This window comes from Gymnogyps californianus, chromosome 6, assembly GCF_018139145.2.
Source record: "Gymnogyps californianus isolate 813 chromosome 6, ASM1813914v2, whole genome shotgun sequence".
Taxonomy (NCBI): Eukaryota; Metazoa; Chordata; class Aves; order Accipitriformes; family Cathartidae; genus Gymnogyps; species Gymnogyps californianus.
Window position 1 is genome coordinate 38,965,199 of NC_059476.1, and position 23,439 is coordinate 38,988,637.

Sequence of the window (23,439 nt, forward strand, 5' to 3'; positions counted from 1 at the left end):
TGTTCAGTGTCCAGCAAGATGTCTTAGGCAGCAACAACAGGAACCAAATTCCATATTTCTAGATTCCAAGTGCATTCCCTTGAACTTCCCCTTTTTTGTCTTATCCTCCCTTTCAGATGCAGCTTCCCTGTGGCTGTCATTGAGAGTTTAGGTGGCTTCTTTGCTCTGGTTAAACAGAAAGTGATGCTGAATGTCAGATGCTATTTATCCCAAAAGGGAAAATAGAGAGTCTTTCTAGCAAATCCAATTTTTCTTGAATGTGTCATTTCAGAGAATCTCCACAGTGAGCCAGTGTTTCATAACACACTATTGATTTATTGTTCAAATGCCACAAATCTTCCACAAGGAGGTCAGATGATAAAATTTATGGAGAATTTATGGCTTAGAATGAGGGAGAAGATAGATATATCTCTAAAAGCATTGACAGTTAAGTTATAGGATTTTTTTTATTGAATGTGGGAAAAGTGATATTTCATCGGGTACACTTGGGCTTATGTCCTGCACACTCATCTGTTGTTTTCCCAGTTAAAAATCTGAGAATGTACTAAATGCTGACATGTAACGTACTTGCTGTAATGTACTGTGGTATGCAGAGATGCTTCTGATCAGTGTGTAGTATTTCACTTGCACAACAGCAACAAAACCAGTGATAAGTTTTGGCTGAAAAATTATTTCTTTAGTAAGAATGGTATTAAATTGTCCATTGCTTACACTTAGCCTTTTGAACTCTGTCATCATTAATTAAGCTCTTGGACTCGGGCATTGTAAATATGCAAGGACAGACATGCTTTTGGCAGTCATTCTGATGGAGATGTCGTATGCATGAGCTGATGTAAAAGGACTAGGTCATTAGATGGCAATTTTCACAGCAAGATGGTCAGACGATAATAATCGCCGACTTCATTTTCTGGGGGCTTATATAAGATACAGTTTAAAAAAAAAAAATTGCCCTCTCCAGTAATTAGGGGACAGATGATAAAATACAGGTCAGTCAAAGCCCTGCAAAAGGCTAAAATTGAAGGAGATAGTTACTTGGGCTCAGTGGTATCGCATGCACCTTTGAGATGCCTGCAGGTTGGGTGTCTTTGTGACTGCCCTGGAGAGCTTCCTTGGTTATCCCTGGTCACCAGAAGATAAGATCTCCTGCTGTTACCCCCAGGGATATCTGCTCTCAGGCCAATGTCTACAGAGGCACAGTCCTTTGTCCCTTGAAGCGATAAGATGGGGAGCTGGGGGCTTGCTAGTGTGCCCTGGGAGCACAGGTTTAAAGGCTGCTTCCCTGAACTGACCAGCAGTGCAGTTGGATTTATCACTAAGTAAGATCTAGGGATAAAGTTGTGTTTGCTTAAGGTGTAGTCTGCAGCACTGGAAGGAGGCACACTATTAAAAGAAAACCCAACAGTTGAGGTGATCTTTGGGTCTTTCAGTACCTTAGCTAGCTTTTACCTCTCCTTCACCCCAGTTTAACTGGAATCTTCCTCTTTTAACTTGAAACGAGTCTCTTGCTTTGCTTACGGAAGTTGCTGCCTTCTAGCCTTACATCGTCCCTTCTGCCTCCTCAAGAGAAAGGAAGGATACAAAATGAGCTATGTCCCTTTTCCTGAGAGATGGTAAACCAGGGTGTCATAGCCAAATGCCCTGCCCAATAATGCCTTTCAAGACCTCACCTCCTCCTTTCTTGACATTAAGACCGGAGATGTGTTGTGATGTGTTACTGTATGACCTCTTTTCTTGTCCCCTTTTCTCCTTCGGGTCTTGTGTTTGCCATCAGTATTGTGTATCTTGATACATTCCCACCTCAAGGTTTTTGAAGGCATACTTTAAAGCAGGATACAACATACTATGAGAAATACAAAACATTGTTTTTGTGCTAAATTTGTAACTTTTCTTGTGAGCGTCACAGAATATCTTAACATGACACCATAGCTCAGGGAATTTGAAGGGAGGCTTGGATGGTTTCCCACCTTTCACACACATGCTTTTGACTTTAAACAGTCTCTTTCTGGCAACCATATCACAAATAGATACCTTTACATATTTAAGTCTACAGGGATTAGCATTGTCTCACTCTTCAAACTTTCAGAGGAATAGCTGGATACTTGTGTTTTAAAGGACCAAATAGAGCTGTAGGCATTGCTGACAGAGGACAGCAGCAATTTCATTCTATCAGTTAAGGTGGATTTCTTGATGCTGAGTAATGAGTGCATCTGGGCTACTTTTTAAAGCACTACTTGATTGTTGGTTATTTAAGAGTCTGACATGCTAGCTTAATTCACTCTTTTATGGAGTAATTGATTAAGTAACAAGCACAATCCAAATAATAGTGTGATATTTCTTGTAATGAAAAAGAAGAAAGTGGGAAACAGAAGATGTAGGTTTCATTTTCTGGCCATATTTCTTGCCTTGTTTTCTGGCTTTGCCTTGTGGGGAAGTTCTTATGCACCCATCAGCTGAATTTAAAAAAACAAACCCAAACCCCTTTGTTGCAGAGTTGTATATCCAATGTCTTAGTTATCCAGTATTAACATAACAGAAACCCCTTGTTTTACAACCAGAACATAAAGCTGTACCCCGACTGACCAAAGAGACTTGGCTGGGATAGTGCTAAAATCAAACCAGTATTTCCTAGTGTGCCTTCAGTGAAGGATATTTTCTTCTGGCAGAGATGGAGGATATAAAACTCAGGTAATACTTGGTAAGTGGTCACTTAAGACAAGGCAAGACAGACTTAGAGAACAAATCCTCTAAATGATTTGAAAATGCTTGTTGTCTTGGCTGTTATAATGCATCTGTCAGTTCTGCTTGGTGTTACTGGCATCCATGAAGTGGGGTTGATTAACGAGGTCCATTAATGGGGTTGATTGTCTTGTCTTTTCTTAAGTTTGCCATCACAGTTCATTTATTATGTCTTCCCAGGATTACTTTAAATTTTTTCAATCTCTGGCAGCTGGGTTCAGTGGCTGAAGCTGACCAGAGGGATAGGACTTCAAATCGTATGGTTTCTTCACAGTACTTGTAGGAATTTACAGGAGGGGCTGCTGTATGAGCTCACTTGTCAGCACCTGAAGTTTCAGAGGCAGAAGAGAAAGGCTGCCTGATTTCCTTGAGCTCGCTGCAGGCTTCACTGCTCATGCTTCTGTTCACACAGTCAATTTGGAAATGGGAACCATTAGCAAAACCTCTCATGGTTTTCAGTGCACAGAAAAGCTTGCTTTAATGTTTCAATCCACCTGTTGGGCATTGCCTGGATTCTGCAGCAGGCAGATGCATGATGTGAGCATCATTGCAGACCTCTGCAGTCAGCTGTGTCAAGTAGGTAGAAAAAGAGAAAGATGAGAGAATCTGGTATCATGGCTTTGGGGTTTGTCATTTGGAACGCCAAAATGTATTTGTTAGATACAGAGGAGAACAAAGACTGGTCTGGGTTTATATAGGTTGGTTCTTGCAAACACTTCTTTTAAATCCCTTTTATTTAGTCTTTGTGTATATTGGCTTTGGCTTGTTTACTGACTTGTTGCTGCAGCAGTGATAGCAATTTCCAAGGACTGAAGGGTACCTTTACAGCAGCATCTTGGCAATAACACGAAAAAGTCATGAAAAAAAACGTTGACATGTTGCTGGACTACTCTGTCTGTTGTTACTATTAGGACAGCACTATGGGGAGGAGGAGGAAGACTCTAGGAGGAAGAGGTCTAAGGTTATACATGTTGTTGCCACTGTACCAGAGGTGACTTCTGCTGAAAAGCAGCAAGAGCAGACTGGGAGAGGAGCTGGTGTTCAAGGTCTCAGTTGAGGTTAAAGGTCTATTTGCAGTCTTAAAGTCTGAATGTCCTCAGAGCCTATTGTACAAGCATGCTGGCAGAAAGTTGGAACATTAAGTGCATACCATGTGGGGTTTTTTTGGTTCTTTCTTCCCCCTAGTATTACTAGGGATCTTACAGGTTTTTTCCCTCTGATACCAAATTTACCTTAGTGCTATGGTATGACAGATTCTACTTCTGGTTTTGCTGATTGTTGTGGTTTAAGCCCAGTCAGCAACTAAGCACCACGCAGCCGCTCACTCGCTCCCCCATGTGGCGGGATGGGGGAGAGAATCAGAAGAGTAAAAGTGAGGAAACTCGTGGGCTGAGATAAAGGCAGTTTAACAGGTAAAGCAAAAGCTGCGCGCACAAGCAAAGCAGAACAAGGAATTCATTCACCACTTCCCATGGGCAGGCAGGAGTTCAGCCATCTCCAGGAAAGCAGGGCTCCATCACACGTAACAGTTGCTTGGGAAGACAAACGCCATCACTCCGAATGTCCCCCCCTTCCTCCTCCTTCCCTCAGCTTTATATGCTGAGCATGACGTCCTATGGTCTGGAATATCCCTTTGGGCAGCTGGGGTCAGCTGTCCCGCCTGTGTCCCCTCCCAACTTCTTGTGCACCCCCAGCCTGCTCACTGGTGGGGTGGGGTGAGAAGCAGAAAAGGCCTTGACTCTGTGTGAGCACTGCTCAGCAGTAACGAAAACATCTCTGTATTATCAACCTTGTTTCCAGCACAAATCCAAACCATAGCCCCATACTAGCTACTATGAAGAAAATTAACTCTATCCCAGCCAAAACCAGCACACTGATGCATTTGAAGGACCTAAAGCAGCCCCTGAAGACTTCCCTACAGATTTGCTACTGTCATCAGAAATGGCAGAACCCCTGTCCTTGCGTGTCTCCATGGTCAACCTGTAAGACAGCATTAATGTTCAAACCCAATGGTCTATGATAACTTTAAAATGGCTGTTTTCTTGCCCCTAAGGAGCAGCATATCACCCAACCTTGATATGAGGTCTTTGGTCTTAAGGTTTCATATCATAAAGAATTATAGAAAATTTCCTGGGAATATTAAGTTACTTCTGAGTGAGGAAAAGCCAGTCTGGCAGATGAGTGGACCAAGCTGCTCTTTGTAACTAGTCCCACAGGAAAGTGCTCCGACTGTGCTGGGAGATTTTTTCTGAGCTTATGCACCACTAGTCAGTAGGAGTCAAAATTCAAATACTATAGTGCTGATGAGCCTTTCCTTTCATCTAAATAACCTGATCATTTGCGGGGAGGGATACAGAATAAAGAGCTCTAGAGAAGCACTGCCCACCCATCTTTGGAGAAGAAATTGCTAATAATATTCCAGTTGGTGAAAATAAAAGTAAGGCATATAAGTATTTAAATCTGATACCAAAATAGATAGATTAACACTTTTTAATGAAAAACATTTAGCAAATTCAGAGCACTTTATGATGCAGAGATCAAAAATAACATGAAAAGGAAGGGAATTAGTGCTGCAGTACATTGCTTTTTTTTCCCCAGTGACAATAATGGGAAGATCAGATTCAACATAACCGACAAGTGAAGAGCAGAACAAGCTGAAATGTGATAAGTGGAGTGTCAGATGAAAAAAATATAGCAGAAGAAATTTGCTCCTACTGACAATTGCAGCAAATGCTCTGCTATGGAAATATAGCAACTTTATGCCGAGTAACTCAGTACAGATCAGTTGAAATGATACTCTCCTTTGTAATAATGTTGGGTGTAGATAAGGAAAGTTTAAGTGCCTCCACATGTGGATGCCTATTCCAGAGTACCTTGGTGCCTTCAGCTGAGCAGGTACAATGAAGTCTATAAATAGGAAAAAAGGTCGGTCGCGCTTCAACCATTCTGCCTGGAAAAGTTTTCAAGCTCGGTGACAGTGATGTAGTCTGAATGCTGAGTTAATTGGTAACTTGTCTCTTTCCTGTTCAAAGCAAGCCGAAAATAAATTTGTCTAACTTCATGATTAAAAGAAAAAAAGCAAGTTAATGACCTGTTTCTGGTACTGGAGAGAGATGTGTAACTGATACTGAATACTCAGTATGTAAATCTACGTGACATAAAAGAGCCAAACTTCCTCAAGGGGGAGGGCAAAACCTCTTTTGATTTTTAAAAAAAGGACTATTACAGATTTCTATGCCTCCTGCCATCTTATAATAAGATTTTATTAAAAATATTCAGGATTAGAAAGCACTCTAGCAATTTGACTATCTAGAAAGGGATATATGTGTCAGGGTGTTTTGGCTAAAAATGTTCTAGCTTTATACCACTGACAATTTCAAAATATGTTTTAGAATAAGCTTACAAATATAAAATATGTTGAATATGCCTGTGGCTGAATATGGGGAGAATTCAGGTATGTTATCAGACGGTAGCAAGTTTACTGTGTAAGATGTACGGACAACTAAACTCCACTAGTTGGAAGATGGGCAGTCAAGTAATTATAAATTTAAAAATACTGTGTGACAGTTCAATTGAGCCACATAAGAAAAGCAAATCAGAATAAAGTTCTTTCACTGTTGTATATGTTGTAGCATATCTCCATTTTAAAATAACGTTTTCTGTCTCAGGTTAGCAGGTATGTTGCGATACATGTGGAATTCAGCATGTTGGGATTGTAACTAGGATTATTCAAAAGCAAAAAAGGTGTAGCGCTGTAGCTAATGAAATAAATAATTTGGAGGTAAATTAAGGGCCACTTTAGGCATATCTTCTTAGAAGATGACTTTCCTAATGGATTTCCCACAAGAGCAGACACTGCAATGCAAGAAAGTGAAAAAGATGTGGAAAATACTGGCGAATGAACAAGCATGTTTTTTCAGCTATTGAATATTTGGGAACCCCAAAGGTCTTTTTGCTCTCAGACTATAGAATGGGTTGAATCTTGGTATCTTCCCCTTTGTGTTGGGGATAGGAGGGGTGGATGCTGCTTAGTCTTTTTTTGCATAGTTTAAATCCTTGTATATGATTTAAAATTAACCTCTGCTTATGGTTTGGAAGCCCTGGCAAAGTGGCTGAAGCTAAAATCTGCATTATGCATCATACGATGCCTTTGGTCAGCTTAGCTCCCTGCTGTTGGCATGTTTTGGACCTACTGGAGCTGTGAAGAAGATCTGGCCTCTCTGGGTGGCAGTGGGCATCCACCGCTCTCCCATTTCATTTGAACTGGAGCAGGGCACATCTTGCATGCAACTGCTGCCTGCAGTGCTGCTAATGACTCAAGCCGCCAGCCCTGCAGATGTGTTTTGTGTCTAGCTGATGGGTAGATCTGTCATGTTTTGTGTCTCTCTCGATGGCAGGATTACAGCCAAGGAGGCAGCTGAGAGTTTTACTGAATGGGACAGCCAGAGCTTTGCTCAGAAGGGCACCTTAGTCATGGTTTCCTCCTGCCCTTGTACTGTGTTGAAGCTGAAGGCAAGGTGGCTTTTGTCTGTGAAATGTTAGGACGTGATGGCTCTAAATGAGGTGGTGGGAGGCAGGGGAGTTGCACACTTTTTCCAAAAGTGTGTGTAAATAGGACGGAGTCTGCCAAGATGGGTAGGATTTGAATGTGGGACTGACCTGGCCTGTACTATGGGTGTCCTGTGCCTCATTCCTATTTCACTGAAAGCAGAAAATCATCCTCACCGGTGTCAGGGAGTGCTTTGTGGATGTACTTACTGACATTTCATTTTTCTGTTGGAGCATGTTGTCCATAAGTATCCTCCAAGTCCTTTTTGAGTAGGCTTTGCTTAGTATTAACTCCAAAATACATTAATTCTCCTGGATACTTTTTCCCCCCCTCATCTGTGGGAAGGTTTTTTGTTCCTTGTGGCAAAATATTTTACCTATACTTGGTGATTTAATGCACAAATTCCCTGCATTTCAGTCATTATATTCTATTCTTATTTCTGCAAGGATTTGACATATAAAAGTGTACAGAGGATGTATATAAATCAGCATTATAAATATATTGTATAATATATACTTATTTTATACTTCTTTGTAAAACAGTCTAAAATGAGAGGCACCCCAAAATCTGTGTCTACCACATTGGGTCAGAGGAAGTTTTAATCCAAGGAATGGGAAATGGAGATGGGCAGAATTTTAGATCCTAAGTAAAAGTTTAGATATGTGCCTTTCGCAACAAGAATGAACTTACAGAAGAGAGATCACAATGCCAATAGTACTGAATTCCAGTAGTGCCTTAATGCATCACCATCTTAGGAAGCTCTCCTCCACCCCCCCCCAAAGCCCTGAATTCCTTGGTTGGGTAAGAAAGCCAGTGTTCAAGAACATCTGACAAACAGCGACTGGCATCTTTTTGCTTACTCTAATTGATGGCATTTTGATGCAGGGGAGTTTGGAGAGTGTTCAATCTCTGTTTTCTGTGTCTATTTAGTGAAATGTGCTTCTCTGATGTTTAGTTGACCTTTCTTCTGGGAGTACCTGTAAGCCAAAAACATAGCCTTTTTCTCCCTGAGTAGCCACTAACTACCTCTATTAATTCCAAAGGCAATTCTGTGGATAAAATACAGCTCTTAACCACAATTAATGTGCCTGACTGCTATATGTTATTCAAAGGTTTTATTGTGAATTGCTAAGGGCAGGTGTTTATCATCCATGTACTCTGGAACATTATGCATGGACCTACTGTACAGAAGGGAGTTTAATTTCTCCATAGGTCTGTAAGTGAAAACTTCCTTGGTGAAAGGGAATTCCTTTGTAGGAGGGGCTGTGCTGCAGCTGAGCATTGCTCCTGTGCTCACCCACCTCCTTCTTGTAGATGCTGGAGAGCTCTGTTAGGACCAAAATGTGGGCTCGACATGGCAAGAGGGCGCATCCAGAGGTCTGCCATGCAGCTAGATAACCTACAGTGGTTCAATTTATTCCTGGCTCAGGAATGGAGACAGACATGGAGCTAAAGGAGGTTTATGTGGTCCCCTGCTCTTGTCTCGTCCCTTCTTCTGTATCTGCCTCTGAGGGAATGCCAGTGTTAAACTGCCTTTGCTTCTGGACATGGTATAAGGGATGTTTAAAGAGTTTAGTTTCTCCCCAAAATGGTGAATGAAAAAAGAAAACTACTTGGAATAATAACTGCAAGAGGAGGAATAATTGATTAATTCTGGATGCCAGCTATTACTCATTCTGTCATGAAGAAAGAAGCCCAGCTTATGCTCTGTTCATAAAATGATTTAATTGCTCTCTGTTTAAACAAGAACCCACTAATGTCTTCATCTGACTACAGTGCAAGTGAAGTAACTTTAGGCACAACGCGAAGGGCTGTAAATCAGCTTGTCCCAGTGTCCTGCTTTGCGCTGAAAAGAATATAAACACATCATATTTAGTCTAAACAAAAAGTTTTGTTAAACCTTGTTGAAAATTACAGTTTTAAACACTGCCCTTTGTGTCAGTGAATGATAAGTTAGGCTCTCAGAAATGCTGAGAGTTTGCCTGGGAAGAGCATGGTGTATATGTGGTCTGCCTCCTACACTCTCCCTTGCGCTTCAGCTGCTGTGAGCAACGGGACACTGAGTTGCTGGAATATTTCTTATATCCTTAAGCCAGTCTGTGAAGCTCTGGGACTCAAATGGTGGGAACGGCAGCAACTTCAGTACTATTCACTGGAAGGTTTTGCACATGAGAAAGGAGCTTTTGAAAAGCTTGGATAATCTGAAATTAGCCACAGCAATATCTGGAGGACCTCAAATCTAATTTCTATAATGTATTCAACGTACCATGAAGCAGAATGGAAGCCAGCCACTTGAATGCACAACTGAGCTGGCTGGAGGATATGTGGAAGACTGGAAGTATAAGGATTTGGATAATGCAGCAGGACATAAGCCCAGAAAAGGAGCTGAGCTCAGTCGATCTTGACATGGCTGGAGCTAGTTGGCATTTTTGGCTTGTTGGGGAACTGCTAAGAACAAAACCAGTAAGACAAAAGCCTGCCTGAAGTACCAGGAGAGATGATTTTTGTTTTTGGTAACTACAATGACAAAATTCCAGGATAAATAAGCAGTAATCTGCACAGATACCCAGATGGACTTGAGAGTTTGATTAATATCAGGCCAAGAAGAACATTGCCACCCCAAAAGCTGTGGAATTTCCCAGTGGGGGTCTCCTTGCATCAGAAGAACAAAAACTTCCACTAGTGAGAAAGTAGTTGATCTGTACATAGTTTGGCGTTTACTATGATTGACGAGGGAGAAGGCATCTGTTTGGGCTAGGGACACTATTCAATAGTTTTAAAAGATCATAAATGTCAATGTGCTCTCCTAAGTCAAGGTGGGTAGCACAAGGAGAAAAAGGGCTTAAACTGCTGTGAGGCAAGTTCTGGCTAGTTCTTAGCAAAATTTTTTTGGCTGTATGGGAAATTAGGCAGTCGAATAGACTGATATGGAAAAACGTAGCATTTCCATCACTCTATGGAGCTCTTTGAGGATAAACTAGATTAACATCTTTCATGGACAACAACTACTATCAATCTTGTATTGCTAGGGTGTCATGGCAGACTAGGAGATCATCTGTGATCCTTTCCAGTCCTATGTTTGTACGATGCTGGCTTAAACATAAGTCCTTAGTCCTTCTAGTCTGAAAACAAGCTCAAAGTGGACAGATCTGACTAGTCTCAAATAATTGGTAAAAGGTATATTTCTGATGCTTTGGCAAAGTTGGGTTCAAAAATTGCTATCTGATATGCAAGTGACGAATCTGGGAGTGGAAATGAGGGTTGAACAAATCAGTGTTTTGGATGTTGGCTCAGCTCCTGCTGAACGCTTCCACCCGTCCTCTGGACTGTGGCTGTTCCCAGGCAGTACAAGTCTGCTGAAGCTCAGAGCTGTCTTTTTGGGACAAGCTTGGATATCAGTTGTTGCTGTCAAACACATCCAAGTATGGGATGGGAGGGTGAGTGCTCCTGGTTTCCTCCTGGGGCAGAAATCTGGCTTGTATAATCCCTTCTAGAAATGCCCAGCCAAAGTCCACTCGGGAGGTGTACCTGTGTGCCAGTCCCTCACCCCTCTTGCAGATCTCCTGCTAATCTGTTTCTTGTTTTGTACAGTATCAAAACACCAGATTGCGTACCTTACTGATGTATAGACTGATGAGATCTTCGATTTCTTCACCTAGGAAATGGGTTGTCGTATCCTATGGGAAAACCATAGTGTGACCACAACTTTGACTTGTGTAGCCCTAGGAGCCCTAGGAGCATAAATTTGTCACTATATATATATATATATATATAAAAATATTAGTCTTGGAAAATATCTATGTATTTCTGTGAAGTTCCTCAGTAAATAATTGAAATCAGAATATAAAAAATGTTTTTCTATGATTAACCTGGCTAACTGTATTAGCAGTAAATAATTAGTAGTAGATTCATCCTTGTTGATTGATGGCCTGTCAAAGGCAGGTCCTTCACACCTGGGAACTCACATTTTGCTGAGAGCAATGAGAAACCTTTTAAGTGCATTCTGTACCTTCAGATACTTATTTCTGTTTTCTTGCTTTTTTTTAATTCTGTGAAAAAAAAAAAAAAAAACCAAACCAAAACCCAGAACCTCTTCAGTTTTCCCCAGAATATTCCCTTGCTATCTACTTTTTTCCTGCTTCTAGGTGACGGAATTACATAGCATCCTAATAACATGGTAGTATAATAATACAGTAATTTTTTTGATCAAAGAAGATGTTTGCTGGAATTAGATCCCTTTAACTGGCAGCTTTTTGTCCCCTATAATATTTCTTTCATCATCTTGTGTGTTATAATCTAATTTGCAGTGAATAAACCCAAATACTGATTATAGGCTTTTTTTGAGCTCCTGTGCAAACTGAATTATTAGCATTTCTAGTGGTTCTCCAATACTACTGTCATGCTAAGGTCACCATTATCTTATATGAAGTATTCTCAAAGGTTTCCTGCTGGCAGTTTGCATAGAGTAGCTGCCCTGTAGCCTTGTAACACTAACCACAAAGGACTAGAGACGTTTCTGAAAGATTTTATGAATCTTCTGTACTTTCTCACTTGAGTTTGAATGGGCTTTCTCTGGATTTCCTCCCATTGTAGAAGCGAGTATATCTGTACCTCTCTCTTTTTTGTTCATTTTTGGGCATAGTCTTACTGAAACATGTGCCCAAATGCATTGCTGATTTAGGGCTTCGACACAATGTTGCAGTTTTTGGCTTGCTTTTCTGTCCATTAATAATTCACAGGAAAACTGCATATTTCCCAGCATCACAAGCTCCATTCCCCCATGGAAAACATGATGGATGAAGTAACAAACCGGATGTCTCTGTCCTCAAAACAAACACACTGGGCAAATTTATCAAGCTATTTTGTGCCAGCACGGAGAAACTGGAAGAGGAATTGCAAGTCCCTGTGCAATGCGAGTGCTCAGAGGACAGCAGAGGGTTTTAGGAAGTCACCCCGGTGGACTCAGCACCCCTAATTTCAGCCACTGGAAGTGGGACGATGTTCTCCTCTAAAAGTAACTGGATAAGGATAAGCAGCACCAGAAGGAGCTGATCTCATCTTAAACACCTGTGCTGATGGGTAGTAGTTTGGCATTCAAATTCTGCTAAACTTTAATAACTTAGACCTTTTTTGAATAGTGCAAATGATTCACAAGGTTCCCCAGAAGTTTAACTTTTTAAAATGAGTTGTGACTGTCCTCAAACTCTCCAATGGCATCATAGTGGGCAAAGGAACCAAAATCAATAGAAAATGAACAGCTATAGTAAAGATGCACCTACAGAATAAGGGTGCTTATAGAAATAATCTATAATTTTACTTTTAAAGATATTTTTAAGGGCTACTGTAACAAAAAAAAGACACCATGTTGGAAGTTTTGTGGGCTGTGAGGGAACCAGTGGGGTCCGATGCACTGGGCTGGGGCTGCCCCCTGCTCCCTCTCTGCCCCTCACAGCACTGTGAGAGAAAACACTGAAAGGATCCGCAGAAGACTCATGGAAAGAGGTGAAGTGACAGATTAAATTAAACAGTTATTAATAATGTATTGTGCTTTTTCAGCATTTTTGTCGTCCTTTGTGGAAAATGGAGCTGCCGATGAATTACTTTGTGGTCTTTTTTATCATTGCTTTTGTCAGATGTTTCAGACAGTGAATTCAAAGCCAGCTCTTTAAAAGGCGAAATGCAGTGGAATACATGACAGGAATAGCAAAGTTGGAAAGTGCATCAAAATCCATGTAATTTAAACCTCTGTTCGTAGCACGAAAGGGCAAAGTGCACCAAAAAGAAATTGCTTAATTTGTTGTAGGAAAAAATATGTATCGTAGGTGCTTTATTTAAAAGAAACCAGCTCAGTACTGTGCAACAAAATGTTTCACAGGCTGTCAATAAGATGTTGCCTTGCAGACTTGCTTAGGATTCAAAAGAAAGCAATATTTTTAGTAAGACAATTATCCAGCTGTAAAAAGGCGGTTTCATTCTGTGTCTTTGAGGAGCTGACAGTATCTTGCTTTTTGTATTTGTCTTACATTTGGACAGATCATATGACTTTTTATTAGAATTTGTAGGAGGAAAAAAGCGATGGAAATGAAATCCCTTGTGAAATTGCTTGAAATTGCCTTTCACTTACCTGAATAAATTTGTTATTGATTTTTGCCCTTTTATAAGAATGAAAGGTTAATGAAAACAATCACATTGCTTTCATCCCAAGGTAGAGATTATGTAATACATACAGGGCTTGGTCCTTTTTTTTACCTAACAAAAACGTTAGTGTTTAGGTATTAGCCTTATGAAAGATTAGCTGTTGTGATGGGAAATGAGTTATGCTACAATATCTTCAAGAGCTGTCATACGGTGTATGACAGATTAATAACTCCAGCCTTTTTATATTTTACTCCTTGGTTATTTGAGATGGGTACCATCATAACTGGGATCTGTACTCCCCAGATCTGCAGAGAATGTTTTATTTCTCATGACTTTCCATAGAATAAGGAAGATTTACTGTTGTTTTTGTACAGGAGGCCATGGAGTGCAGTGTGCCTGATCACTGGTAGAGTCCTTGCTGTACTGGAGAGTCACGTGATGTCTCTAGGAGCCTGTGAAGGTGTGAGTTCAAAAGCAAAACTCTCTACCCCTGGCAGAAAACCCACGGTGACAACTCCTCCCAGAGCTTGTCTGAGCTTATGATAAGCCAAATAGGGAAGAATTGCAAGTCTCTGCTTGGATGTCAGCAAAAACGTATGAAACAGCAAAAACATATTGCAATGAGGAGTGTGTGACCATGGGAGCACGAGCTCTTCACAGTCATCTCCTAAACACATTCAAGAGGGCCTGGGGTTGCCCGTTCCACCCTTTCTCCTCCCTGAACCCTCGCAGGGCACCTGCAGCTTGGCCTGTTATGCAACTGAGGCATAGCACGGTTGTCCTGAGGGTGCATTTCCTGCAGAAATGTGCTCTTCCAACCAATTTTACATTTTCTGTAGTTTTCGTTGCTTCGGGACCCAAGCTTTTTCTGTGGTAACTGAATTAAGGTACCTTTAATAGGGCCAAGCCTGCACAGCTGCATCTCAGGACACCGTGGTCACTCTCAGTGAGTGCATCCCTCCTGTGTTGGCACAGGACAAAATTTCACACATAAAATGGGGATTCCTTGTCAAAAAAGTTGCTCAGTAGCAGTGCTGCTTGCACTGTGTGCAGAGCAAGGTTTACCCCAGTGTCCTTCCCATGTCCCAGCCTCCTTGCCTCTGGTCTCCTTCACTCATTCCTTCTCCTGCACTATATGAGGGCAAAGACTACCTCTGAAAATTTGGTGCTTAGGCATATCCTTAATCCATAGCCCCAAATCTGAGCTGTACTGAAGAGTAATGACTATCATAAACTGGCAGCTGTTTCCTCACTGTTGTTACCTGTCTCTGGTAAAGTCTGAGTAGTAGGTGGCCTGTCCAGCTTCACGTACCAGTATAAATTCTGCACCAGGTAAGGGTGGGACACAGGGATGCCACCTGCACTGTGCTGCCTCCTGCCCACCCTCTGCTTCTGGAGTATTTCTGGTGCATCTCTTACAATGGCCTATCTGTTTTATTCATAGCACTTTCATTAAAATAAGAAAATCATTTAATGCCATCCAACAAGGGAAATATGGATCTTTCAGCTAGGTTCTGGCTTTATAGGGGACAGCACTAACCTCTTTTGATATAGCTTGGTGATAGGGAGGGGTCCTTCTATTTCTCTAATACTTAACATTCTTGTAGCAGCTTTTTCAAGGCCTGAGCAGATGGCGATGGGCTGACTGGGGCGTGGAGCACTACCAGAGGTGGTACCAAAGGAGATCCCCAGGTATTGGTGGAGGTGTTCAGCCTTTTGTGGTCTGTATTGCTCTTCCCTGGTCTGGCCTCTATCTATTTTCTGCAGAGGAGAGAAATACTGATTCTCCTTAGATGGCTCCTCCAATTCATATGATGCCTAGGAGGGATGGGGAGCTCCCTTTGCCAGATAGAATAAGCAACAGTCATTATGGGTCAATCTTAAATGTTAAGTGGTTTCAAATGTACTTTTATTTGCTGCTCTTGGCTGTTCTTGAGGAAAGGTTCACCTTGACCTTTAAGTCAGCCCCAGCTCTTAAGTTTTACGCAGAGTGAGCAGGTATAAATAGAGATCACTGAACTTTGAAGCCTACCTTTCTCCCCTAGGCTGAGACCTACTTAAACCCTGGTTTCTCCATTGGGTGTCTTTTGCTAATGTTTGTATCGTTTCTGCTGCTCTGGCATCTCTATGGACTTCCCTATACATTGCAAGCTTCTTATATCTCATAAAAATGCAGAGGCTCAATTCATTTGCTATTCACCAGCCGTGTACTCCTTTTAAGGCTTGAGCGAGATAAAGATTCATCATAATACAGACTTTCATGCAAAAGTGAATTTTTATTCAAAACATGCAATCAGATTTGATTTTTTTATAAGCAGTTGCTACACCCACAATTCATTTTAAGGTATTATATAATCTATAGTCCATGACTAAACCTTTGGGCTGGAAGGCAATGAACTGGAAGAAAGAATGGCGTTTCTACACCAATGGTTAAAGTCTAATCACACCTCCCAAAGCAGACAATTTCTGACAGAATGGCAAGTTCATTTTCCTGAAGACACACAGTTGATAAATATAACATGCTGTTGGCAGCTGTAGTAATTTTTCAACTCCTGAAAACCTTCAAAATTCAATATAACCAAAAAGACTCTGTGTCAGATGCAGGATTGGGATTCTTTATCAATCTCCAGCAGTACCAGAAAAACCATCCTATGCAAGAACTTGAGTTGTCAACATCCCATAAGAGCAACAGTGAAAAACATGCTGCAAACTGATGTTTCTGTTCATATGCTTGTACTGTTTTGCTGGCGTTTTTGATGGGCTTAGAAAACATCTGCCCAGTTCTTGCGCAATATAAGCATGCAAGCCACCACTCAGATTCAAATGCTAAATGGTTGGGTGACATTATACAAATTTCTGCAATGTCTTATCTACTGATAGTTGTCCTACAGCTGTAATTCAATTTGTAGTTTGTGTATTTTGTATTGAAATCAATGCTTGTATTTCAAGTTATGTAACTCATGAACCTCAGCTGAAGGTTGGTGGGCACTTGAACTAAGCTGTATCCTAAGCTTAATGCTGTCTTCCATATGTGTTAATGTGATGTTAAAGAAATGGTGTTGCTGATGGTGTTGGTTTTTTTTTTTTTTTTTTTTTTTCTTTAAACAGTTCTTTGCTTGGGCAGGGAAGGCACTAGAGGGACTCATAGTACAGTCCTACTTTGAGTTTGGGATGGTATGATTAAAACAAAGGTAAGGGGCTTTTAAAAAGCAGTTTAGGAAAATCACTGAACCTTCCGTTATTCTTCTTGCTGTCTGCTTGTGTTTCTTTGGGCACTTGTGAAGTAGATCTCTGATGTGAGGCAATTGCTATGAATTTATTACTCTAATATTTCATTTTTGCTTTTTGTGTATTTTATTGTATGAAGAACTTTGAACTTTTAATATTCAAAATGTAATGTATTTAATACACACAAGCCACTCTTCAGCCACTTTCTGTTAACTTGTATTTGTATCCTACCTGCTGATCTGGGATCCCATCAAGCACCCAGGGGACAGAAATGGCTCTGTTAGAGATCCTTCTCTGTTTATTTTTGTAAGGTTTTTCTCTGTTCATTTTTATAAGGTCTCAATCAATAGAGGATGTTTATAAAATTATTCTGGAGCCATACTGGCTGACTTTGTTTCTTTTTATTTCTCCTTTCTGAATTTGACCTTGCTGTTGGCTTCATCTCTTTGAATTTTAAGAGGACGTTTTTAATTATTCTCCTGTTGTATTTTAAATAGATTAATTACTAAGTAGCATGCAGAATAACTTCTTGGTGTGAGAAGCTATTTCCACTTGTCTAATCCATATTAGAGTTTACACTCTTGGGTCAGGAATGGCCTATCCAGTGCATTAATTGTATCAGTGAATACTTAGAAAATCTCAACTTTTCAATACAGCTTTAGGGCCAGGTGGCTTCTACACCTATGCTTACTTGCAGTAGTTGTTGGATGAGTTCATCTGGACATGTGGTTATGCTCACTAAAGGGAACATATCAGGAACAGAGAGCAAATTAAAAATGAGCGATGATCAATGAGTCTTTAATATTGCCCCTGACTATCGTCTCTAGACATTAGGAAAGAAGGCTGATAGGTTTTGCTATTCCAGTCCCACTTGTTAATGGCAAATTTCTAACCCTCTAACAGTGTAGAGCAGTGTGGCAAATTTCTAACCCTCTAACAGTGCAGAGCGGTGTGTTACCACTACTCATAGCAGCAGAAACCACTGCTGTATCTCTGAGGCAAACTGCAGAGGTCTCCCGGTTTCAGGTTTCTCTGCTTTCCCTAAGCACCATCACCCTCTCCTTGGGATCCCACTGCGTGCCCCTGCCTGAAGAAGAAGAGTGATTTGAGTGGCTGTATTAAACACCTTTTGTTCCTGAGACACTGGAAAGTGAGTCCGATGTTGTCACTGTCGTGGCTCTCTTGGTGAGTGGACTGAGAAGGATTTGAACGTTTTGTACTCATTACTCCCCTACTTTGAAATGTCAGCTTTGTTGTCTAACACTAGAATGTCTCAAACAACTCCCCATGAATAAGTTCCTCTCCTCCTTTGACTTACAATTCAGACACAGTTTGCATTGAAAAGAATTCAGTAGTTTGCTAGGGATTTAGCTGGTTTTGAAACCAAAAAGCTTAAAAAATGAGAATATGCTTGCTCAGAGAGTCCCTAAGATGGTATAATTCTCCAATAGCCATTCATACCCTTATGTGCAGTTGTGGTTGTCTGAAATACGTGTCAATAGTTTGTGTTGGCAGTTAATGCTATGGGTCAGTATTTTTGGTGGGTGTGCTGGTTCAGTGCCATTTTCTTTCAGCATTATAATGTGAAAGGGTTGCTCTGTTTTTGAACCTTGGTGAGGAAGACCAGTAACGCTGACATAGCCAATAGGTCCCTTGTCTTGTCAGGTTTTACTAAGCGCGAGATGTAGCTGTTCTATGTGCATGAGGGAGGTCTACAGCTATTTCCAGCAGTTACTGAGATAACAGTCCATGCAACAAATAGCTACAGAGAGAACAACATACGGATTAAAGGTGCGACATCTAGCTTGTTTATATGTCAAAATGGACAGGCCTTAAAAGTTGACATAGCTGGTTTGGATGGGGCTTGGCTGAATTTCATCAAGGCCCTTTTAATTAAAATTACATCACTCTTGTAAAATTAGATTACTTTTTCTGGGTCCAGTCCTGCTAATGACTACATAGTCAAGCAATCAGGTATCAGTGGAAATACCAATAAATATAAAACTGGTAATACCAAGGGTTTGTGAGAATATTGGTAATAATAGGAGTTTATGTATTCAGTGGAAAAAAAAAATCATTAACTCTGCAAATCAGTAGGATTTTAGGAATGAATAGAAAGTATGAACAGGTATTTCCACATTAATGTGATATGTGATAAAATGCATGTCTTCTAAAAACAAATCATCAAATGGGCTGAACTGTGTATCTAATTCAGATAACTTTTCCATATCATCATGGTCTTAGTGATTTTGCTGTTCTGTTCTTGACAAGGATAGCCTATAAATTCAGGAAATATAAAGGACTAGCTTGGTAAAAATGTGCTGAAGTATGAAAAATACTATTCTTGAGCCTGTTAAAATAGAACCCTTTCTGGTGATCTCAACAGGGCCGTTGTTTTTAAATATTTCCTCCTAATGCTGTTTTTCTCTTTGCAGTCAGTGTTTTATAGCAGTTGTTTAAAAAAATAAACTCAAGTCAAAATGCTGATGCAGTACTACTTGTAGCCCGATGCAACACCTATGCAGGGAGATTAGACTGGGGTATTCAATTAACCCTACAGCTATAATTTAAACTGGGGCATAGAGCAGGAGATGTACTTTATGCATAACTTCTTACTCAATGCAAAACTCATGTACCTATTCATTAGCAGAAATGGAAAGCACGAGGTCTGTTTTATTAATACTGCTAATTAGTTATTTAATATTTGTGAAATGCAAAGTTGTGTGAATTATTACCCACGCCATCAGTAATAATGCAGAACTAGAAGCAGAGTCTCAGACTTGTACAGAGAACAATGAGTAGCTGTTCCTAAATTATGAATAACCAGGAGAAAAACAATCCAGAGAACCATTCTGTGCTTGAAGGGGGTGCATGTGTTGTGTGCCCTGGATCGTGGTGATCAAGGGGTGCAGCTGGGAGTCCCTGGCGTGGGTACAAAGTCTTTTTTGGGTTTGTGAAGGCCTTTGGAGCTGCTCGTCCCTCTGATGGGGGGAGTGCTCAGATAAGCTCTTCTCACCTGGCCCCCACTGGTGAAAGCTGCTGTAGGTAGCAGGTAACTAATGACTGCAGAGAGCTGCAGCAGTGCTGCACGCAGTGCGTTTTGACTTTTGCAGGTTTTGAATTTGAAGGCGGACCTGGGAAAGTATGGCCTTAGGAAGTTCTGTGAAAACATGCCTCCAAAAGACCATGAAAGGCCCACAAGGGTATCACTGCTGTGGGTATCTCCTGTGGGGATAGCCCCGCTGATTCCCAGCACCTGGAAAGCAGCAGGATTCCTTTGTCTTTGCAGATACTGAGAGATTTGTTTATTTTCAGCTCCTGTCTTCTCCCCAGGCCACTAGACACTGTCCAGTTGAAGAACACATTTTCCAAGCACAGTCTTTAGGCTGTGGGGTTTTCGTCTGTAGTTCTGCCTTTCATGTGACTTTTATTATTAATTGCTTTAACCCAAAGGAAGAAAAGAAAGAAAAGAATCAGCAATGTGTTAGAGTATAACGAGAATGAAAAGTAAAAGTATTTGCAGGAGGGGAAGTGAACTACTGCAGAAAGTAATAAAAGGAAAGTCGTATTTTGTGTTTTTCCCAGATGTCCTAAAAAATAAATTACCAAACACAAAGCTGTCTTGAGAGTTTGGTCTGTAAATTTCAAATGGAAAGTCTGAGCTGTATTTCAGGCTGCAGGAAGCAAAATTTTTACTGCTGGTGATAGCAAAACCCAGGTGGTGGCATCTCACCCAAGATGTCTCAGCAAATTCATCCCTACTTGACTTTTACTTAACCTACTCCCAGAGGAATTCTTATATCAAAGTAGGTGTGAAATTTCCTATCCAGAGAAACTGAGACGTGTCTAGCACAGTTCAGCCAGGATGTGTAGGGTATCCCCATGGCTTTCTGAGGAGATCAGGGTACAAGAGAGGTGTGAAGAAGTATTAGGCTTCTCTGTTTTGTTTTGCACCATCGTTTCCTGATTCTGCAATGTCACTGCCTAACGATTCATCCAATGCACATCTTCCATGCTTTTTTTTTTTCTTTTGGTATAGGGGTTCTGGGGTGAATGTGTTGGAGAAAGTGTGTTAACGTAGAAATTATCATTCAAGCTACAGAAATTAACCTTGTTTCATTTCAAGTTCTTGGTTTCTTTGCTTGCTTGCAATCTATCTGTAATGTTTTGTGCATATGGCAAAAGACTTGTGGAGGAAAAAAAATAATTGCACGCAAGTGCTATTTGATTTTAAGGCCAAAGGGACCTCTCTGATCATCTACTCTGATATAATTTCTAGTGTCTCTTGGAGCCTTGGAAATTAGCGATGCACGGTAGCAATGGTTATTGCACTTGTGAGCCTTTAGTCGCATGTAGATGTAGTACCTCATATGCATAGGAACAGTCATGGTAATAACATCCCTACATTTTTTTCTAATTTTGTTAGCTTTATTGAAACACTTTTTATCTGAAATACTAAAATACATACTGGATTCAACAGAAATAAGTTTCAAATCCACTTCACTTTATTTTGTATTGGAATGCAACTGCTAACAGAGCTGCCTCTGTCATAAGTCATTACTTCAGCTGAAACTTGTTTTGCTTTTGCTACTTCTGCAGTGATTCAGACTCTTGTTTCAAAGGTTTAAATCTAGTGATACAGATTATCTTCTTATCTGTACCTTCAAAAACTGAGGCTTTGCCTTTATCAGATTTTGCAGGAAGAGTGTCTCCAGTATTTAAAAAAGTTGCGATGTTTTCTGTGGTGCTTGTTACCCCTATATTTTTTTGCGATATGAATCTGAGTTCCGTTTTGTAGTTAACTTTAGCTGGAATAATTTTTTAGATGGATTGATTCTTGTCTTCCCGGAGGCAACTGATACATGGGCTTTTAGTGTGAGAAATCTTGTTTTACTTCTATTTTGATTTATTAATGTATGACCTAAATACTTATTTCTTTACATTCACTAATTCTGCCAATGTCTCTTATTTTTGAAGTTGTATGCAGTGTCATAGACCAGGCTTCACATTTATACCTGAGTGCAAAACATCAATGTACATCAAGGTTAGGAACATGTTTATCCTCCTAATGTCTACCAGGAAGAAAAGTTGTGCTGTGCCCATCTGTCCGATGGCAAACCCTGAGATACAGAGGCATGAGACAGCATTTCCAGGGTAGGACAAGGAATCTGCTGAAGTCCAGAGATTTGAATCCCAAACCAGGGCTTAGCCCTGACCATTGGCCCTCTGAGACCTCATTGTCTTGGACTCTGACCGTCCAAGGTGGCGTGTAGCCTCATGTAGTTGATTCTTTGGCTGCATTTCAGCTTAGTCCCATAGGCTTCACGAGACTGTATTGTTCTGGAGTGTGTTGGGAGGGAGGAAAGAGAAGGTGGTGTCCATGAGGAGGAATATAATTAGTCTGTGCATTAAATGCTTCTCCTACAACATCAAGGCCAAGCAAGGCAGTTTTAAATGTTTAATTAGCTTGGAACTAGCAATGATTTTTTTTTTTTTAATTTCCTTTGAAAATCCTGTTACTTTGGGTAGGGGGAAAGGTAATTATCTTTTTTGAACTGATCCAGCCTTGACATCTTGTAATGTAGAGGGAGAAGGCAAAGCAACTTGTGATCCTTCTACTAATTGTCAAAGTACTCTAGCTTTTGGAAACCTACTTAACTTGGGGCTGCTCAGAGACGTTAAAACACTATTTGACAATCGTGATTCGTATATCACATTGCTTCATTTGTGTACCAGTAATAGAAAACCTATCATTACACCAAAGGATAATTTGAAGCTTTTCCATATTCATGACATTGTCTGAGGTTGGAAAACAAATGCTACCTTAGTAGAGTACAATTACTGATCACATGGAGTGACTGATCTTTAATTGGTTTTAAATTAGAGTTTTCTGTATTTCACTCCCCTGCAGAATACCACTGAAGCTTCAGGTAAGGAAAAAAAAAGTGTCGTATTTTGTAATAAACCATAAAACCACCATTTCTGGTATTAACTTAAACGGACTTTGGGCCCAATTATTGTAGTCCAGGATGAAGACTTTATACTAGATCGTTGCCAATTAAAAAAGGTCTCTGGTACTTCATGATCTCTAACGTGTTATTTTTGGTTATAGTGAAGAAAAGTCAAGTTTTTCCATTAACATTTCAAAAACATTTTTCTTTATGAACTCCTATCCCAATGATACTTTAAATCCCTTATAATTAAACCTCTGCTGCAGTTAAAAATATTGTCACCATTTCTGTTTAAACCTACACTTCCAAAGGATGAACAGTAGTGAAAATTTGTTCAAGTTACTACATAGCATACAAATAACCTTGTGGATGAGCTGCAGAATTTTTACCACCAATTTTGGAGACTATTCTGATATACAAAAGAAATTTGGTACAAGAGGTTTCCAGCATCTTTCTTTATATAACGAGAAAACAATCTGGTTTTTGGTGTGCAATTGTTTAACTGCTTTTTAATGTGTAATATCTATCAGAAATATGATTCAGCAGGCCAAGCCCCTTGATTCCTGATACATTTAGATCTAGTTACTTCTCTTAAGGAGTCCATTTGGATTTGGAGAAGGGGAAAAAGTGGAACAAACCCTAAACTTTTAAATCTTCCTCAACCAGAGTCTGGCTATTGTTTGAATTATACTTTTTTCTATTTAACACACAACATACAGAACTGATTAATTTTTGTTATGCCTTAGTAAAGGGAACTGAAAGTTCTGAAATGGGGAGATTTTGTCTGATAAATGCAATGCAAGCTACTGGGCCACACTGCAACCCTCTTGGAGCAAA

The 23,439-nt window shown here is 40.3% G+C and overlaps 1 protein-coding gene and 1 long non-coding RNA gene across 8 annotated transcripts in view; one reads left to right on the top strand and one right to left on the bottom strand.

Moving 5' to 3' along the window:
* Window positions 1-14,085, bottom strand: part of UBE2D1 (ubiquitin conjugating enzyme E2 D1) — a 197,364-nt gene extending 183,279 nt beyond the window's left edge. Inside the window, exon 1 of the mRNA XM_050898833.1 lies at window positions 14,082-14,085. The gene's annotated coding sequence lies outside the window, so the exon portion shown is untranslated. The remainder of the gene's footprint in view (window positions 1-14,081) is intronic.
* Window positions 1-23,439, top strand: part of LOC127017640 (uncharacterized) — a 195,829-nt gene that overhangs the window by 84,731 nt on the left and 87,659 nt on the right. For 6 of the 7 annotated variants that reach the window (XR_007766631.1, XR_007766625.1, XR_007766628.1 and 3 more), the window contains one exon: window positions 13,798-13,883. The exons of the other annotated variant lie outside the window; for it this stretch is intronic. This is a non-coding gene — a long non-coding RNA (uncharacterized LOC127017640). The remainder of the gene's footprint in view (window positions 1-13,797; window positions 13,884-23,439) is intronic. 7 annotated transcript variants of the gene reach the window in all.